Raw genomic sequence first — 17,597 nt, 5'->3', positions numbered from 1 at the left:
TGGCGTCTCGGCTGTCATTCTGACGTCTGCCGCGGCGGGTACACTGCAGATTAAACTCTAGCAAAGCCCCAAGATAGCTGGGAGGCCCAGTGTGCGCATAACACTGCGCAGAAGCGCACAATATGCGCCCACCGCACCATGCACCGCACCCACTGCCGGTCCATGTGTAAACAACACAGGCTCGCTCCCGCTGCTCTTTCCGTGCATGCCGCAGTGGTTTAGGTTCGCCAGAACGGCTGAGAAAAGCGCAGGGCAGGTAACTGCACGCTTGGCGGCTGTTGCCACGAGCGAGGGAAGTATCCATGCGCAGTTTTGCATCCTCGAGGGCCAAACACAGTACATAAAGACTCGGAAAGCACTGTCTCTCGCCATCGGCCATACCATGTTGAATACGCCGGTTCTCGTCCGATCACCGAAGCTAAGCAGCATTGGGCTCGGTCAGTACTTGGGAGGGAGACCACCTGGGAACACCGAGTGCTGATGGCATTTCTTTTGCATTTTTATTCGCCCTTCACGTTTTTTTTTTTCTGTCATAGTTGCGCAGTGTCTCAGGCAACTATAGGAGGTGACGTTATTTTGTTATCGATAATACAATCTCATCGGCAACGTGTCCAACGTGTAGTACGTGCGGACGCGAAACTGTGGCAAAACTCGAAGCGAACCCGTGGCGTCTCGGCTGTCATTCTGACGTCTGCCGCGGCGGGTACACTGCAGATTAAACTCTAGCAAAGCCCCAAGATAGCTGTGAGGCCCAGTGTGCGCATAACACTGCGCAGAAGCGCACAATATGCGCCCACCGCACCATGCACCGCACCCACTGCCGGTCCATGTGTAAACAACACAGGCTCGCTCCCGCTGCTCTTTCCGTGCATGCCGCAGTGGTTTAGGTTCGCCAGAACGGCTGAGAAAAGCGCAGGGCAGGTAACTGCACGCTTGGCGGCTGTTGCCACGAGCGAGGGAAGTATCCATGCGCAGTTTTGCATCCTCGAGGGCCAAACACAGTACATAAAGACTCGGAAAGCACTGTCTCTCGCCATCGGCCATACCATGTTGAATACGCCGGTTCTCGTCCGATCACCGAAGCTAAGCAGCATTGGGCTCGGTCAGTACTTGGGAGGGAGACCACCTGGGAACACCGAGTGCTGATGGCATTTCTTTTGCATTTTTATTCGCCCTTCACGTTTTTTTTTTTCTGTCATAGTTGCGCAGTGTCTCAGGCAACTATAGGAGGTGACGTTATTTTGTTATCGATAATACAATCTCATCGGCAACGTGTCCAACGTGTAGTACGTGCGGACGCGAAACTGTGGCAAAACTCGAAGCGAACCCGTGGCGTCTCGGCTGTCATTCTGACGTCTGCCGCGGCGGGTACACTGCAGATTAAACTCTAGCAAAGCCCCAAGATAGCTGGGAGGCCCAGTGTGCGCATAACACTGCGCAGAAGCGCACAATATGCGCCCACCGCACCATGCACCGCACCCACTGCCGGTCCATGTGTAAACAACACAGGCTCGCTCCCGCTGCTCTTTCCGTGCATGCCGCAGTGGTTTAGGTTCGCCAGAACGGCTGAGAAAAGCGCAGGGCAGGTAACTGCACGCTTGGCGGCTGTTGCCACGAGCGAGGGAAGTATCCATGCGCAGTTTTGCATCCTCGAGGGCCAAACACAGTACATAAAGACTCGGAAAGCACTGTCTCTCGCCATCGGCCATACCATGTTGAATACGCCGGTTCTCGTCCGATCACCGAAGCTAAGCAGCATTGGGCTCGGTCAGTACTTGGGAGGGAGACCACCTGGGAACACCGAGTGCTGATGGCATTTCTTTTGCATTTTTATTCGCCCTTCACGTTTTTTTTTTCTGTCATAGTTGCGCAGTGTCTCAGGCAACTATAGGAGGTGACGTTATTTTGTTATCGATAATACAATCTCATCGGCAACGTGTCCAACGTGTAGTACGTGCGGACGCGAAACTGTGGCAAAACTCGAAGCGAACCCGTGGCGTCTCGGCTGTCATTCTGACGTCTGCCGCGGCGGGTACACTGCAGATTAAACTCTAGCAAAGCCCCAAGATAGCTGGGAGGCCTAGTGTGCGCATAACACTGCGCAGAAGCGCACAATATGCGCCCACCGCACCATGCACCGCACCCACTGCCGGTCCATGTGTAAACAACACAGGCTCGCTCCCGCTGCTCTTTCCGTGCATGCCGCAGTGGTTTAGGTTCGCCAGAACGGCTGAGAAAAGCGCAGGGCAGGTAACTGCACGCTTGGCGGCTGTTGCCACGAGCGAGGGAAGTATCCATGCGCAGTTTTGCATCCTCGAGGGCCAAACACAGTACGTAAAGACTCGGAAAGCACTGTCTCTCGCTATCGGCCATACCATGTTACATAAGAACCGGATGCCATACGGGTCTAGTGGAAATTCTTTCTTTAATGTTCGCTGCAATACATCCCAAAAATAAACCCCTTCCCAACAGTGTAAAAATACATGGTCTATTGTTTCCGGCTTTCTGCAAATTAAACAGTGAGATCCCCAGGGTAAAAACAATTCCTTTCCCTCTGGTTCTTATGTGTTGAAAATGAGGATGGGGTGCCTTTCGATTTAATAATGCTGACAGGCCTCCACTGTATATGGCGCTCCAGAATGGCAGGCTGGCATTGTGACAGTGACGCAAGACCTGCCAGAATTTACTTTCGCGAAAGTATGGAGATGTTTCTGGCCATTCAGAAAGCCGCTGCGGAGCCTCCGGAGTGGCTCTCAAGACTAGAGCCGCTCTGTACGTTGCGTGAATTTTAATTGGACGAAGCCAGATTTATGCTGGCTGACCACAAGTCGTGTGTACATAGTTATTGTCTTTTGTTGATTGTTTGTGTTGTCCAGTGTTTTGTGTCAAAGCCAGGCAATAAAGAAAAAAAAAAAAATCGGCCATACCATGTTGAATACGCCGGTTCTCGTCCGATCACCGAAGCTAAGCAGCATTGGGCTCGGTCAGTACTTGGGAGGGAGACCACCTGGGAACACCGAGTGCTGATGGCATTTCTTTTGCATTTTTATTCGCCCTTCACGTTTTTTTTTTTTCTGTCATAGTTGCGCAGTGTCTCAGGCAACTATAGGAGGTGACGTTATTTTGTTATCGATAATACAATCTCATCGGCAACGTGTCCAACGTGTAGTACGTGCGGACGCGAAACTGTGGCAAAACTCGAAGCGAACCCGTGGCGTCTCGGCTGTCATTCTGACGTCTGCCGCGGCGGGTACACTGCAGATTAAACTCTAGCAAAGCCCCAAGATAGCTGGGAGGCCCAGTGTGCGCATAACACTGCGCAGAAGCGCACAATATGCGCCCACCGCACCATGCACCGCACCCACTGCCGGTCCATGTGTAAACAACACAGGCTCGCTCCCGCTGCTCTTTCCGTGCATGCCGCAGTGGTTTAGGTTCGCCAGAACGGCTGAGAAAAGCGCAGGGCAGGTAACTGCACGCTTGGCGGCTGTTGCCACGAGCGAGGGAAGTATCCATGCGCAGTTTTGCATCCTCGAGGGCCAAACACAGTACATAAAGACTCGGAAAGCACTGTCTCTCGCCATCGGCCATACCATGTTGAATACGCCGGTTCTCGTCCGATCACCGAAGCTAAGCAGCATTGGGCTCGGTCAGTACTTGGGAGGGAGACCACCTGGGAACACCGAGTGCTGATGGCATTTCTTTTGCATTTTTATTCGCCCTTCACGTTTTTTTTTTTCTGTCATAGTTGCGCAGTGTCTCAGGCAACTATAGGAGGTGACGTTATTTTGTTATCGATAATACAATCTCATCGGCAACGTGTCCAACGTGTAGTACGTGCGGACGCGAAACTGTGGCAAAACTCGAAGCGAACCCGTGGCGTCTCGGCTGTCATTCTGACGTCTGCCGCGGCGGGTACACTGCAGATTAAACTCTAGCAAAGCCCCAAGATAGCTGTGAGGCCCAGTGTGCGCATAACACTGCGCAGAAGCGCACAATATGCGCCCACCGCACCATGCACCGCACCCACTGCCGGTCCATGTGTAAACAACACAGGCTCGCTCCCGCTGCTCTTTCCGTGCATGCCGCAGTGGTTTAGGTTCGCCAGAACGGCTGAGAAAAGCGCAGGGCAGGTAACTGCACGCTTGGCGGCTGTTGCCACGAGCGAGGGAAGTATCCATGCGCAGTTTTGCATCCTCGAGGGCCAAACACAGTACATAAAGACTCGGAAAGCACTGTCTCTCGCCATCGGCCATACCATGTTGAATACGCCGGTTCTCGTCCGATCACCGAAGCTAAGCAGCATTGGGCTCGGTCAGTACTTGGGAGGGAGACCACCTGGGAACACCGAGTGCTGATGGCATTTCTTTTGCATTTTTATTCGCCCTTCACGTTTTTTTTTTTCTGTCATAGTTGCGCAGTGTCTCAGGCAACTATAGGAGGTGACGTTATTTTGTTATCGATAATACAATCTCATCGGCAACGTGTCCAACGTGTAGTACGTGCGGACGCGAAACTGTGGCAAAACTCGAAGCGAACCCGTGGCGTCTCGGCTGTCATTCTGACGTCTGCCGCGGCGGGTACACTGCAGATTAAACTCTAGCAAAGCCCCAAGATAGCTGGGAGGCCCAGTGTGCGCATAACACTGCGCAGAAGCGCACAATATGCGCCCACCGCACCATGCACCGCACCCACTGCCGGTCCATGTGTAAACAACACAGGCTCGCTCCCGCTGCTCTTTCCGTGCATGCCGCAGTGGTTTAGGTTCGCCAGAACGGCTGAGAAAAGCGCAGGGCAGGTAACTGCACGCTTGGCGGCTGTTGCCACGAGCGAGGGAAGTATCCATGCGCAGTTTTGCATCCTCGAGGGCCAAACACAGTACATAAAGACTCGGAAAGCACTGTCTCTCGCCATCGGCCATACCATGTTGAATACGCCGGTTCTCGTCCGATCACCGAAGCTAAGCAGCATTGGGCTCGGTCAGTACTTGGGAGGGAGACCACCTGGGAACACCGAGTGCTGATGGCATTTCTTTTGCATTTTTATTCGCCCTTCACGTTTTTTTTTTCTGTCATAGTTGCGCAGTGTCTCAGGCAACTATAGGAGGTGACGTTATTTTGTTATCGATAATACAATCTCATCGGCAACGTGTCCAACGTGTAGTACGTGCGGACGCGAAACTGTGGCAAAACTCGAAGCGAACCCGTGGCGTCTCGGCTGTCATTCTGACGTCTGCCGCGGCGGGTACACTGCAGATTAAACTCTAGCAAAGCCCCAAGATAGCTGGGAGGCCCAGTGTGCGCATAACACTGCGCAGAAGCGCACAATATGCGCCCACCGCACCATGCACCGCACCCACTGCCGGTCCATGTGTAAACAACACAGGCTCGCTCCCGCTGCTCTTTCCGTGCATGCCGCAGTGGTTTAGGTTCGCCAGAACGGCTGAGAAAAGCGCAGGGCAGGTAACTGCACGCTTGGCGGCTGTTGCCACGAGCGAGGGAAGTATCCATGCGCAGTTTTGCATCCTCGAGGGCCAAACACAGTACATAAAGACTCGGAAAGCACTGTCTCTCGCCATCGGCCATACCATGTTGAATACGCCGGTTCTCGTCCGATCACCGAAGCTAAGCAGCATTGGGCTCGGTCAGTACTTGGGAGGGAGACCACCTGGGAACACCGAGTGCTGATGGCATTTCTTTTGCATTTTTATTCGCCCTTCACGTTTTTTTTTTTCTGTCATAGTTGCGCAGTGTCTCAGGCAACTATAGGAGGTGACGTTATTTTGTTATCGATAATACAATCTCATCGGCAACGTGTCCAACGTGTAGTACGTGCGGACGCGAAACTGTGGCAAAACTCGAAGCGAACCCGTGGCGTCTCGGCTGTCATTCTGACGTCTGCCGCGGCGGGTACACTGCAGATTAAACTCTAGCAAAGCCCCAAGATAGCTGTGAGGCCCAGTGTGCGCATAACACTGCGCAGAAGCGCACAATATGCGCCCACCGCACCATGCACCGCACCCACTGCCGGTCCATGTGTAAACAACACAGGCTCGCTCCCGCTGCTCTTTCCGTGCATGCCGCAGTGGTTTAGGTTCGCCAGAACGGCTGAGAAAAGCGCAGGGCAGGTAACTGCACGCTTGGCGGCTGTTGCCACGAGCGAGGGAAGTATCCATGCGCAGTTTTGCATCCTCGAGGGCCAAACACAGTACATAAAGACTCGGAAAGCACTGTCTCTCGCCATCGGCCATACCATGTTGAATACGCCGGTTCTCGTCCGATCACCGAAGCTAAGCAGCATTGGGCTCGGTCAGTACTTGGGAGGGAGACCACCTGGGAACACCGAGTGCTGATGGCATTTCTTTTGCATTTTTATTCGCCCTTCACGTTTTTTTTTTTCTGTCATAGTTGCGCAGTGTCTCAGGCAACTATAGGAGGTGACGTTATTTTGTTATCGATAATACAATCTCATCGGCAACGTGTCCAACGTGTAGTACGTGCGGACGCGAAACTGTGGCAAAACTCGAAGCGAACCCGTGGCGTCTCGGCTGTCATTCTGACGTCTGCCGCGGCGGGTACACTGCAGATTAAACTCTAGCAAAGCCCCAAGATAGCTGGGAGGCCCAGTGTGCGCATAACACTGCGCAGAAGCGCACAATATGCGCCCACCGCACCATGCACCGCACCCACTGCCGGTCCATGTGTAAACAACACAGGCTCGCTCCCGCTGCTCTTTCCGTGCATGCCGCAGTGGTTTAGGTTCGCCAGAACGGCTGAGAAAAGCGCAGGGCAGGTAACTGCACGCTTGGCGGCTGTTGCCACGAGCGAGGGAAGTATCCATGCGCAGTTTTGCATCCTCGAGGGCCAAACACAGTACATAAAGACTCGGAAAGCACTGTCTCTCGCCATCGGCCATACCATGTTGAATACGCCGGTTCTCGTCCGATCACCGAAGCTAAGCAGCATTGGGCTCGGTCAGTACTTGGGAGGGAGACCACCTGGGAACACCGAGTGCTGATGGCATTTCTTTTGCATTTTTATTCGCCCTTCACGTTTTTTTTTTCTGTCATAGTTGCGCAGTGTCTCAGGCAACTATAGGAGGTGACGTTATTTTGTTATCGATAATACAATCTCATCGGCAACGTGTCCAACGTGTAGTACGTGCGGACGCGAAACTGTGGCAAAACTCGAAGCGAACCCGTGGCGTCTCGGCTGTCATTCTGACGTCTGCCGCGGCGGGTACACTGCAGATTAAACTCTAGCAAAGCCCCAAGATAGCTGGGAGGCCTAGTGTGCGCATAACACTGCGCAGAAGCGCACAATATGCGCCCACCGCACCATGCACCGCACCCACTGCCGGTCCATGTGTAAACAACACAGGCTCGCTCCCGCTGCTCTTTCCGTGCATGCCGCAGTGGTTTAGGTTCGCCAGAACGGCTGAGAAAAGCGCAGGGCAGGTAACTGCACGCTTGGCGGCTGTTGCCACGAGCGAGGGAAGTATCCATGCGCAGTTTTGCATCCTCGAGGGCCAAACACAGTACGTAAAGACTCGGAAAGCACTGTCTCTCGCTATCGGCCATACCATGTTACATAAGAACCGGATGCCATACGGGTCTAGTGGAAATTCTTTCTTTAATGTTCGCTGCAATACATCCCAAAAATAAACCCCTTCCCAACAGTGTAAAAATACATGGTCTATTGTTTCCGGCTTTCTGCAAATTAAACAGTGAGATCCCCAGGGTAAAAACAATTCCTTTCCCTCTGGTTCTTATGTGTTGAAAATGAGGATGGGGTGCCTTTCGATTTAATAATGCTGACAGGCCTCCACTGTATATGGCGCTCCAGAATGGCAGGCTGGCATTGTGACAGTGACGCAAGACCTGCCAGAATTTACTTTCGCGAAAGTATGGAGATGTTTCTGGCCATTCAGAAAGCCGCTGCGGAGCCTCCGGAGTGGCTCTCAAGACTAGAGCCGCTCTGTACGTTGCGTGAATTTTAATTGGACGAAGCCAGATTTATGCTGGCTGACCACAAGTCGTGTGTACATAGTTATTGTCTTTTGTTGATTGTTTGTGTTGTCCAGTGTTTTGTGTCAAAGCCAGGCAATAAAGAAAAAAAAAAAATCGGCCATACCATGTTGAATACGCCGGTTCTCGTCCGATCACCGAAGCTAAGCAGCATTGGGCTCGGTCAGTACTTGGGAGGGAGACCACCTGGGAACACCGAGTGCTGATGGCATTTCTTTTGCATTTTTATTCGCCCTTCACGTTTTTTTTTTTTCTGTCATAGTTGCGCAGTGTCTCAGGCAACTATAGGAGGTGACGTTATTTTGTTATCGATAATACAATCTCATCGGCAACGTGTCCAACGTGTAGTACGTGCGGACGCGAAACTGTGGCAAAACTCGAAGCGAACCCGTGGCGTCTCGGCTGTCATTCTGACGTCTGCCGCGGCGGGTACACTGCAGATTAAACTCTAGCAAAGCCCCAAGATAGCTGGGAGGCCCAGTGTGCGCATAACACTGCGCAGAAGCGCACAATATGCGCCCACCGCACCATGCACCGCACCCACTGCCGGTCCATGTGTAAACAACACAGGCTCGCTCCCGCTGCTCTTTCCGTGCATGCCGCAGTGGTTTAGGTACGCCAGAACGGCTGAGAAAAGCGCAGGGCAGGTAACTGCACGCTTGGCGGCTGTTGCCACGAGCGAGGGAAGTATCCATGCGCAGTTTTGCATCCTCGAGGGCCAAACACAGTACATAAAGACTCGGAAAGCACTGTCTCTCGCCATCGGCCATACCATGTTGAATACGCCGGTTCTCGTCCGATCACCGAAGCTAAGCAGCATTGGGCTCGGTCAGTACTTGGGAGGGAGACCACCTGGGAACACCGAGTGCTGATGGCATTTCTTTTGCATTTTTTTTCGCCCTTCACGTTTTTTTTTTAATGTCATAGTTGCGCAGTGTCTCAGGCAACTATAGGAGGTGACGTTATTTTGTTATCGATAATACAATCTCATCGGCAACGTGTCCAACGTGTAGTACGTGCGGACGCGAAACTGTGGCAAAACTCGAAGCGAACCCGTGGCGTCTCGGCTGTCATTCTGACGTCTGCCGCGGCGGGTACACTGCAGATTAAACTCTAGCAAAGCCCCAAGATAGCTGGGAGGCCCAGTGTGCGCATAACACTGCGCAGTAGTGCACAATATGCGCCCACCGCACCATGCACCGCACCCACTGCCGGTCCATGTGTAAACAACACAGGCTCGCTCCCGCTGCTCTTTCCGTGCATGCCGCAGTGGTTTAGGTTCGCCAGAACGGCTGAGAAAAGCGCAGGGCAGGTAACTGCACGCTTGGCGGCTGTTGCCACGAGCGAGGGAAGTATCCATGCGCAGTTTTGCATCCTCGAGGGCCAAACACAGTACATAAAGACTCGGAAAGCACTGTCTCTCGCCATCGGCCATACCATGTTGAATACGCCGGTTCTCGTCCGATCACCGAAGCTAAGCAGCATTGGGCTCGGTCAGTACTTGGGAGGGAGACCACCTGGGAACACCGAGTGCTGATGGCATTTCTTTTGCATTTTTATTCGCCCTTCACGTTTTTTTTTTTTCTGTCATAGTTGCGCAGTGTCTCAGGCAACTATAGGAGGTGACGTTATTTTGTTATCGATAATACAATCTCATCGGCAACGTGTCCAACGTGTAGTACGTGCGGACGCGAAACTGTGGCAAAACTCGAAGCGAACCCGTGGCGTCTCGGCTGTCATTCTGACGTCTGCCGCGGCGGGTACACTGCAGATTAAACTCTAGCAAAGCCCCAAGATAGCTGGGAGGCCCAGTGTGCGCATAACACTGCGCAGAAGCGCACAATATGCGCCCACCGCACCATGCACCGCACCCACTGCCGGTCCATGTGTAAACAACACAGGCTCGCTCCCGCTGCTCTTTCCGTGCATGCCGCAGTGGTTTAGGTTCGCCAGAACGGCTGAGAAAAGCGCAGGGCAGGTAACTGCACGCTTGGCGGCTGTTGCCACGAGCGAGGGAAGTATCCATGCGCAGTTTTGCATCCTCGAGGGCCAAACACAGTACATAAAGACTCGGAAAGCACTGTCTCTCGCCATCGGCCATACCATGTTGAATACGCCGGTTCTCGTCCGATCACCGAAGCTAAGCAGCATTGGGCTCGGTCAGTACTTGGGAGGGAGACCACCTGGGAACACCGAGTGCTGATGGCATTTCTTTTGCATTTTTATTCGCCCTTCACGTTTTTTTTTTTCTGTCATAGTTGCGCAGTGTCTCAGGCAACTATAGGAGGTGACGTTATTTTGTTATCGATAATACAATCTCATCGGCAACGTGTCCAACGTGTAGTACGTGCGGACGCGAAACTGTGGCAAAACTCGAAGCGAACCCGTGGCGTCTCGGCTGTCATTCTGACGTCTGCCGCGGCGGGTACACTGCAGATTAAACTCTAGCAAAGCCCCAAGATAGCTGGGAGGCCCAGTGTGCGCATAACACTGCGCAGAAGCGCACAATATGCGCCCACCGCACCATGCACCGCACCCACTGCCGGTCCATGTGTAAACAACACAGGCTCGCTCCCGCTGCTCTTTCCGTGCATGCCGCAGTGGTTTAGGTTCGCCAGAACGGCTGAGAAAAGCGCAGGGCAGGTAACTGCACGCTTGGCGGCTGTTGCCACGAGCGAGGGAAGTATCCATGCGCAGTTTTGCATCCTCGAGGGCCAAACACAGTACATAAAGACTCGGAAAGCACTGTCTCTCGCCATCGGCCATACCATGTTGAATACGCCGGTTCTCGTCCGATCACCGAAGCTAAGCAGCATTGGGCTCGGTCAGTACTTGGGAGGGAGACCACCTGGGAACACCGAGTGCTGATGGCATTTCTTTTGCATTTTTATTCGCCCTTCACGTTTTTTTTTTTCTGTCATAGTTGCGCAGTGTCTCAGGCAACTATAGGAGGTGACGTTATTTTGTTATCGATAATACAATCTCATCGGCAACGTGTCCAACGTGTAGTACGTGCGGACGCGAAACTGTGGCAAAACTCGAAGCGAACCCGTGGCGTCTCGGCTGTCATTCTGACGTCTGCCGCGGCGGGTACACTGCAGATTAAACTCTAGCAAAGCCCCAAGATAGCTGGGAGGCCCAGTGTGCGCATAACACTGCGCAGAAGCGCACAATATGCGCCCACCGCACCATGCACCGCACCCACTGCCGGTCCATGTGTAAACAACACAGGCTCGCTCCCGCTGCTCTTTCCGTGCATGCCGCAGTGGTTTAGGTTCGCCAGAACGGCTGAGAAAAGCGCAGGGCAGGTAACTGCACGCTTGGCGGCTGTTGCCACGAGCGAGGGAAGTATCCATGCGCAGTTTTGCATCCTCGAGGGCCAAACACAGTACATAAAGACTCGGAAAGCACTGTCTCTCGCCATTGTGTCAAAGCCAGGCAATAAAGAAAAAAATCGGCCATACCATGTTGAATACGCCGGTTCTCGTCCACTCACCGAAGCTAAGCAGCATTGGGCTCGGTCAGTACTTGGGAGGGAGACCACCTGGGAACACCGAGTGCTGATGGCATTTCTTTTGCATTTTTATTCGCCCTTCACGTTTTTTTTTTCTGTCATAGTTGCGCAGTGTCTCAGGCAACTATAGGAGGTGACGTTATTTTGTTATCGATAATACAATCTCATCGGCAACGTGTCCAACGTGTAGTACGTGCGGACGCAAAACTGTGGCAAAACTCGAAGCGAACCCGTGGCGTCTCGGCTGTCATTCTGACGTCTGCCGCGGCGGGTACACTGCAGATTAAACTCTAGCAAAGCCCCAAGATAGCTGGGAGGCCCAGTGTGCGCATAACACTGCGCAGAAGCGCACAATATGCGCCCACCGCACCATGCACCGCACCCACTGCCGGTCCATGTGTAAACAACACAGGCTCGCTCCCGCTGCTCTTTCCGTGCATGCCGCAGTGGTTTAGGTTCGCCAGAACGGCTGAGAAAAGCGCAGGGCAGGTAACTGCACGCTTGGCGGCTGTTGCCACGAGCGAGGGAAGTATCCATGCGCAGTTTTGCATCCTCGAGGGCCAAACACAGTACATAAAGACTCGGAAAGCACTGTCTCTCGCCATCGGCCATACCATGTTGAATACGCCGGTTCTCGTCCGATCACCGAAGCTAAGCAGCATTGGGCTCGGTCAGTACTTGGGAGGGAGACCACCTGGGAACACCGAGTGCTGATGGCATTTCTTTTGCATTTTTATTCGCCCTTCACGTTTTTTTTTTTTCTGTCATAGTTGCGCAGTGTCTCAGGCAACTATAGGAGGTGACGTTATTTTGTTATCGATAATACAATCTCATCGGCAACGTGTCCAACGTGTAGTACGTGCGGACGCGAAACTGTGGCAAAACTCGAAGCGAACCCGTGGCGTCTCGGCTGTCATTCTGACGTCTGCCGCGGCGGGTACACTGCAGATTAAACTCTAGCAAAGCCCCAAGATAGCTGGGAGGCCCAGTGTGCGCATAACACTGCGCAGAAGCGCACAATATGCGCCCACCGCACCATGCACCGCACCCACTGCCGGTCCATGTGTAAACAACACAGGCTCGCTCCCGCTGCTCTTTCCGTGCATGCCGCAGTGGTTTAGGTTCGCCAGAACGGCTGAGAAAAGCGCAGGGCAGGTAACTGCACGCTTGGCGGCTGTTGCCACGAGCGAGGGAAGTATCCATGCGCAGTTTTGCATCCTCGAGGGCCAAACACAGTACATAAAGACTCGGAAAGCACTGTCTCTCGCCATCGGCCATACCATGTTGAATACGCCGGTTCTCGTCCGATCACCGAAGCTAAGCAGCATTGGGCTCGGTCAGTACTTGGGAGGGAGACCACCTGGGAACACCGAGTGCTGATGGCATTTCTTTTGCATTTTTATTCGCCCTTCACGTTTTTTTTTTTCTGTCATAGTTGCGCAGTGTCTCAGGCAACTATAGGAGGTGACGTTATTTTGTTATCGATAATACAATCTCATCGGCAACGTGTCCAACGTGTAGTACGTGCGGACGCGAAACTGTGGCAAAACTCGAAGCGAACCCGTGGCGTCTCGGCTGTCATTCTGACGTCTGCCGCGGCGGGTACACTGCAGATTAAACTCTAGCAAAGCCCCAAGATAGCTGGGAGGCCCAGTGTGCGCATAACACTGCGCAGAAGCGCACAATATGCGCCCACCGCACCATGCACCGCACCCACTGCCGGTCCATGTGTAAACAACACAGGCTCGCTCCCGCTGCTCTTTCCGTGCATGCCGCAGTGGTTTAGGTTCGCCAGAACGGCTGAGAAAAGCGCAGGGCAGGTAACTGCACGCTTGGCGGCTGTTGCCACGAGCGAGGGAAGTATCCATGCGCAGTTTTGCATCCTCGAGGGCCAAACACAGTACATAAAGACTCGGAAAGCACTGTCTCTCGCCATCGGCCATACCATGTTGAATACGCCGGTTCTCGTCCGATCACCGAAGCTAAGCAGCATTGGGCTCGGTCAGTACTTGGGAGGGAGACCACCTGGGAACACCGAGTGCTGATGGCATTTCTTTTGCATTTTTATTCGCCCTTCACGTTTTTTTTTTTCTGTCATAGTTGCGCAGTGTCTCAGGCAACTATAGGAGGTGACGTTATTTTGTTATCGATAATACAATCTCATCGGCAACGTGTCCAACGTGTAGTACGTGCGGACGCGAAACTGTGGCAAAACTCGAAGCGAACCCGTGGCGTCTCGGCTGTCATTCTGACGTCTGCCGCGGCGGGTACACTGCAGATTAAACTCTAGCAAAGCCCCAAGATAGCTGGGAGGCCCAGTGTGCGCATAACACTGCGCAGAAGCGCACAATATGCGCCCACCGCACCATGCACCGCACCCACTGCCGGTCCATGTGTAAACAACACAGGCTCGCTCCCGCTGCTCTTTCCGTGCATGCCGCAGTGGTTTAGGTTCGCCAGAACGGCTGAGAAAAGCGCAGGGCAGGTAACTGCACGCTTGGCGGCTGTTGCCACGAGCGAGGGAAGTATCCATGCGCAGTTTTGCATCCTCGAGGGCCAAACACAGTACATAAAGACTCGGAAAGCACTGTCTCTCGCCATCGGCCATACCATGTTGAATACGCCGGTTCTCGTCCGATCACCGAAGCTAAGCAGCATTGGGCTCGGTCAGTACTTGGGAGGGAGACCACCTGGGAACACCGAGTGCTGATGGCATTTCTTTTGCATTTTTATTCGCCCTTCACGTTTTTTTTTTTCTGTCATAGTTGCGCAGTGTCTCAGGCAACTATAGGAGGTGACGTTATTTTGTTATCGATAATACAATCTCATCGGCAACGTGTCCAACGTGTAGTACGTGCGGACGCGAAACTGTGGCAAAACTCGAAGCGAACCCGTGGCGTCTCGGCTGTCATTCTGACGTCTGCCGCGGCGGGAACACTGCAGATTAAACTCTAGCAAAGCCCCAAGATAGCTGGGAGGCCCAGTGTGCGCATAACACTGCGCAGAAGCGCACAATATGCGCCCACCGCACCATGCACCGCACCCACTGCCGGTCCATGTGTAAACAACACAGGCTCGCTCCCGCTGCTCTTTCCGTGCATGCCGCAGTGGTTTAGGTTCGCCAGAACGGCTGAGAAAAGCGCAGGGCAGGTAACTGCACGCTTGGCGGCTGTTGCCACGAGCGAGGGAAGTATCCATGCGCAGTTTTGCATCCTCGAGGGCCAAACACAGTACATAAAGACTCGGAAAGCACTGTCTCTCGCCATCGGCCATACCATGTTGAATACGCCGGTTCTCGTCCGATCACCGAAGCTAAGCAGCATTGGGCTCGGTCAGTACTTGGGAGGGAGACCACCTGGGAACACCGAGTGCTGATGGCATTTCTTTTGCATTTTTATTCGCCCTTCACGTTTTTTTTTTTTCTGTCATAGTTGCGCAGTGTCTCAGGCAACTATAGGAGGTGACGTTATTTTGTTATCGATAATACAATCTCATCGGCAACGTGTCCAACGTGTAGTACGTGCGGACGCGAAACTGTGGCAAAACTCGAAGCGAACCCGTGGCGTCTCGGCTGTCATTCTGACGTCTGCCGCGGCGGGTACACTGCAGATTAAACTCTAGCAAAGCCCCAAGATAGCTGGGAGGCCCAGTGTGCGCATAACACTGCGCAGAAGCGCACAATATGCGCCCACCGCACCATGCACCGCACCCACTGCCGGTCCATGTGTAAACAACACAGGCTCGCTCCCGCTGCTCTTTCCGTGCATGCCGCAGTGGTTTAGGTTCGCCAGAACGGCTGAGAAAAGCGCAGGGCAGGTAACTGCACGCTTGGCGGCTGTTGCCACGAGCGAGGGAAGTATCCATGCGCAGTTTTGCATCCTCGAGGGCCAAACACAGTACATAAAGACTCGGAAAGCACTGTCTCTCGCCATCGGCCATACCATGTTGAATACGCCGGTTCTCGTCCGATCACCGAAGCTAAGCAGCATTGGGCTCGGTCAGTACTTGGGAGGGAGACCACCTGGGAACACCGAGTGCTGATGGCATTTCTTTTGCATTTTTATTCGCCCTTCACGTTTTTTTTTTCTGTCATAGTTGCGCAGTGTCTCAGGCAACTATAGGAGGTGACGTTATTTTGTTATCGATAATACAATCTCATCGGCAACGTGTCCAACGTGTAGTACGTGCGGACGCGAAACTGTGGCAAAACTCGAAGCGAACCCGTGGCGTCTCGGCTGTCATTCTGACGTCTGCCGCGGCGGGTACACTGCAGATTAAACTCTAGCAAAGCCCCAAGATAGCTGGGAGGCCCAGTGTGCGCATAACACTGCGCAGAAGCGCACAATATGCGCCCACCGCACCATGCACCGCACCCACTGCCGGTCCATGTGTAAACAACACAGGCTCGCTCCCGCTGCTCTTTCCGTGCATGCCGCAGTGGTTTAGGTTCGCCAGAACGGCTGAGAAAAGCGCAGGGCAGGTAACTGCACGCTTGGCGGCTGTTGCCACGAGCGAGGGAAGTATCCATGCGCAGTTTTGCATCCTCGAGGGCCAAACACAGTACATAAAGACTCGGAAAGCACTGTCTCTCGCCATCGGCCATACCATGTTGAAAAACAATTCCTTTCCCTCTAAAAATTTTTTAACCGGTAAGGTCCCGGTGTGCAACTTAAAAAAGAAGGTTTTTGTTCCAGGCGGCACCTGCATTTCTTTTACCCTGGGGATCTAACTGTTTAATTTGCAGAAAGCCGGAAACAATAGACCATGTATTTTTACACTGTTGGGAAGGGGTTTATTTATGGGATGTATTGCAGCGAACATTAAAGAAAGAATTTCCACTAGACCCGTATGGCATCCGGTTCTTATGTGTTGAAAATGAGGATGGGGTGCCTTTCGATTTAATAATGCTGACAGGCCTCCACTGTATATGGCGCTCCAGAATGGCAGGCTGGCATTGTGACAGTGACGCAAGACCTGCCAGAATTTACTTTCGCGAAAGTGTGGAGATGTTTCTGGCCATTCAGAAAGCCGCTGCGGAGCCTCCGGGGTGGCTCTCAAGACTAGAGCCGCTCTGTACGTTGCGTGAATTTTAATTGGACGAAGCCAGATTTATGCTGGCTGACCACAAGTCGTGTGTACATAGTTATTGTCTTTTGTTGATTGTTTGTGTTGTCCAGTTTTTTGTGTCAAAGCCAGGCAATAAAGAAAAAAAAAAAAAAAATCGGCCATACCATGTTGAATACGCCGGTTCTCGTCCGATCACCGAAGCTAAGCAGCATTGGGCTCGGTCAGTACTTGGGAGGGAGACCACCTGGGAACACCGAGTGCTGATGGCATTTCTTTTGCATTTTTATTCGCCCTTCACGTTTTTTTTTTCTGTCATAGTTGCGCAGTGTCTCAGGCAACTATAGGAGGTGACGTTATTTTGTTATCGATAATACAATCTCATCGGCAACGTGTCCAACGTGTAGTACGTGCGGACGCGAAACTGTGGCAAAACTCGAAGCGAACCCGTGGCGTCTCGGCTGTCATTCTGACGTCTGCCGCGGCGGGTACACTGCAGATTAAACTCTAGCAAAGCCCCAAGATAGCTGGGAGGCCCAGTGTGCGCATAACACTGCGCAGAAGCGCACAATATGCGCCCACCGCACCATGCACCGCACCCACTGCCGGTCCATGTGTAAACAACACAGGCTCGCTCCCGCTGCTCTTTCCGTGCATGCCGCAGTGGTTTAGGTTCGCCAGAACGGCTGAGAAAAGCGCAGGGCAGGTAACTGCACGCTTGGCGGCTGTTGCCACGAGCGAGGGAAGTATCCATGCGCAGTTTTGCATCCTCGAGGGCCAAACACAGTACATAAAGACTCGGAAAGCACTGTCTCTCGCCATCGGCCATACCATGTTGAATACGCCGGTTCTCGTCCGATCACCGAAGCTAAGCAGCATTGGGCTCGGTCAGTACTTGGGAGGGAGACCACCTGGGAACACCGAGTGCTGATGGCATTTCTTTTGCATTTTTATTCGCCCTTCACGTTTTTTTTTTTCTGTCATAGTTGCGCA

General features: G+C 53.0%; 20 non-coding genes and 4 pseudogenes across 20 annotated transcripts; all 24 read left to right on the top strand.

The window, feature by feature from the left end:
- The first annotated feature begins 367 nt into the window (after window positions 1–367).
- On the top strand, window positions 368–486 carry LOC149368734 (5S ribosomal RNA). The gene has a single exon (XR_016287111.1). It is a non-coding gene; the product is annotated as a 5S ribosomal RNA (ribosomal RNA).
- Window positions 487–1,032: 546 nt separating this feature from the next.
- LOC149368733 (5S ribosomal RNA) lies at window positions 1,033–1,151 on the top strand. Its single transcript, XR_016287110.1, has one exon. It is a non-coding gene; the product is annotated as a 5S ribosomal RNA (ribosomal RNA).
- A 546-nt stretch (window positions 1,152–1,697) lies between these two features.
- LOC149368732 (5S ribosomal RNA) lies at window positions 1,698–1,816 on the top strand. The gene has a single exon (XR_016287109.1). It is a non-coding gene; the product is annotated as a 5S ribosomal RNA (ribosomal RNA).
- Window positions 1,817–2,913: 1,097 nt separating this feature from the next.
- LOC149368731 (5S ribosomal RNA) lies at window positions 2,914–3,032 on the top strand (annotated as a pseudogene).
- A 547-nt stretch (window positions 3,033–3,579) lies between these two features.
- Window positions 3,580–3,698, top strand: LOC149368730 (5S ribosomal RNA). The gene has a single exon (XR_016287108.1). It is a non-coding gene; the product is annotated as a 5S ribosomal RNA (ribosomal RNA).
- A 546-nt stretch (window positions 3,699–4,244) lies between these two features.
- LOC149368729 (5S ribosomal RNA) lies at window positions 4,245–4,363 on the top strand. The gene has a single exon (XR_016287106.1). It is a non-coding gene; the product is annotated as a 5S ribosomal RNA (ribosomal RNA).
- A 546-nt stretch (window positions 4,364–4,909) lies between these two features.
- On the top strand, window positions 4,910–5,028 carry LOC149368728 (5S ribosomal RNA). The gene has a single exon (XR_016287105.1). It is a non-coding gene; the product is annotated as a 5S ribosomal RNA (ribosomal RNA).
- A 545-nt stretch (window positions 5,029–5,573) lies between these two features.
- LOC149368727 (5S ribosomal RNA) lies at window positions 5,574–5,692 on the top strand. Its single transcript, XR_016287104.1, has one exon. It is a non-coding gene; the product is annotated as a 5S ribosomal RNA (ribosomal RNA).
- A 546-nt stretch (window positions 5,693–6,238) lies between these two features.
- Window positions 6,239–6,357, top strand: LOC149368726 (5S ribosomal RNA). Its single transcript, XR_016287103.1, has one exon. It is a non-coding gene; the product is annotated as a 5S ribosomal RNA (ribosomal RNA).
- Window positions 6,358–6,903: 546 nt separating this feature from the next.
- On the top strand, window positions 6,904–7,022 carry LOC149368725 (5S ribosomal RNA). The gene has a single exon (XR_016287102.1). It is a non-coding gene; the product is annotated as a 5S ribosomal RNA (ribosomal RNA).
- Window positions 7,023–8,118: 1,096 nt separating this feature from the next.
- On the top strand, window positions 8,119–8,237 carry LOC149368724 (5S ribosomal RNA; annotated as a pseudogene).
- A 547-nt stretch (window positions 8,238–8,784) lies between these two features.
- LOC149368723 (5S ribosomal RNA) lies at window positions 8,785–8,903 on the top strand. Its single transcript, XR_016287101.1, has one exon. It is a non-coding gene; the product is annotated as a 5S ribosomal RNA (ribosomal RNA).
- A 546-nt stretch (window positions 8,904–9,449) lies between these two features.
- Window positions 9,450–9,568, top strand: LOC149368722 (5S ribosomal RNA). The gene has a single exon (XR_016287100.1). It is a non-coding gene; the product is annotated as a 5S ribosomal RNA (ribosomal RNA).
- Window positions 9,569–10,115: 547 nt separating this feature from the next.
- On the top strand, window positions 10,116–10,234 carry LOC149368721 (5S ribosomal RNA). The gene has a single exon (XR_016287099.1). It is a non-coding gene; the product is annotated as a 5S ribosomal RNA (ribosomal RNA).
- Window positions 10,235–10,780: 546 nt separating this feature from the next.
- LOC149368720 (5S ribosomal RNA) lies at window positions 10,781–10,899 on the top strand. The gene has a single exon (XR_016287098.1). It is a non-coding gene; the product is annotated as a 5S ribosomal RNA (ribosomal RNA).
- Window positions 10,900–11,476: 577 nt separating this feature from the next.
- Window positions 11,477–11,595, top strand: LOC149368719 (5S ribosomal RNA; annotated as a pseudogene).
- A 545-nt stretch (window positions 11,596–12,140) lies between these two features.
- LOC149368718 (5S ribosomal RNA) lies at window positions 12,141–12,259 on the top strand. The gene has a single exon (XR_016287097.1). It is a non-coding gene; the product is annotated as a 5S ribosomal RNA (ribosomal RNA).
- A 547-nt stretch (window positions 12,260–12,806) lies between these two features.
- Window positions 12,807–12,925, top strand: LOC149368717 (5S ribosomal RNA). The gene has a single exon (XR_016287095.1). It is a non-coding gene; the product is annotated as a 5S ribosomal RNA (ribosomal RNA).
- A 546-nt stretch (window positions 12,926–13,471) lies between these two features.
- On the top strand, window positions 13,472–13,590 carry LOC149368716 (5S ribosomal RNA). The gene has a single exon (XR_016287094.1). It is a non-coding gene; the product is annotated as a 5S ribosomal RNA (ribosomal RNA).
- A 546-nt stretch (window positions 13,591–14,136) lies between these two features.
- LOC149368715 (5S ribosomal RNA) lies at window positions 14,137–14,255 on the top strand. The gene has a single exon (XR_016287093.1). It is a non-coding gene; the product is annotated as a 5S ribosomal RNA (ribosomal RNA).
- Window positions 14,256–14,801: 546 nt separating this feature from the next.
- Window positions 14,802–14,920, top strand: LOC149368714 (5S ribosomal RNA). The gene has a single exon (XR_016287092.1). It is a non-coding gene; the product is annotated as a 5S ribosomal RNA (ribosomal RNA).
- A 547-nt stretch (window positions 14,921–15,467) lies between these two features.
- LOC149368713 (5S ribosomal RNA) lies at window positions 15,468–15,586 on the top strand. The gene has a single exon (XR_016287091.1). It is a non-coding gene; the product is annotated as a 5S ribosomal RNA (ribosomal RNA).
- A 1,171-nt stretch (window positions 15,587–16,757) lies between these two features.
- LOC149368712 (5S ribosomal RNA) lies at window positions 16,758–16,876 on the top strand (annotated as a pseudogene).
- Window positions 16,877–17,421: 545 nt separating this feature from the next.
- On the top strand, window positions 17,422–17,540 carry LOC149368711 (5S ribosomal RNA). The gene has a single exon (XR_016287090.1). It is a non-coding gene; the product is annotated as a 5S ribosomal RNA (ribosomal RNA).
- Window positions 17,541–17,597: the final 57 nt, after the last annotated feature.

The sequence above is a fragment of the Amblyomma mixtum genome, chromosome 1 (genome assembly GCF_055824585.1).
Source record: "Amblyomma mixtum isolate Tamu chromosome 1, ASM5582458v1, whole genome shotgun sequence".
Lineage (NCBI taxonomy): Eukaryota > Metazoa > Arthropoda > Arachnida > Ixodida > Ixodidae > Amblyomma > Amblyomma mixtum.
The sequence above is the reverse complement of the archived record's forward strand: the minus strand, read 5'-3'. Positions and strand labels throughout refer to the sequence as shown.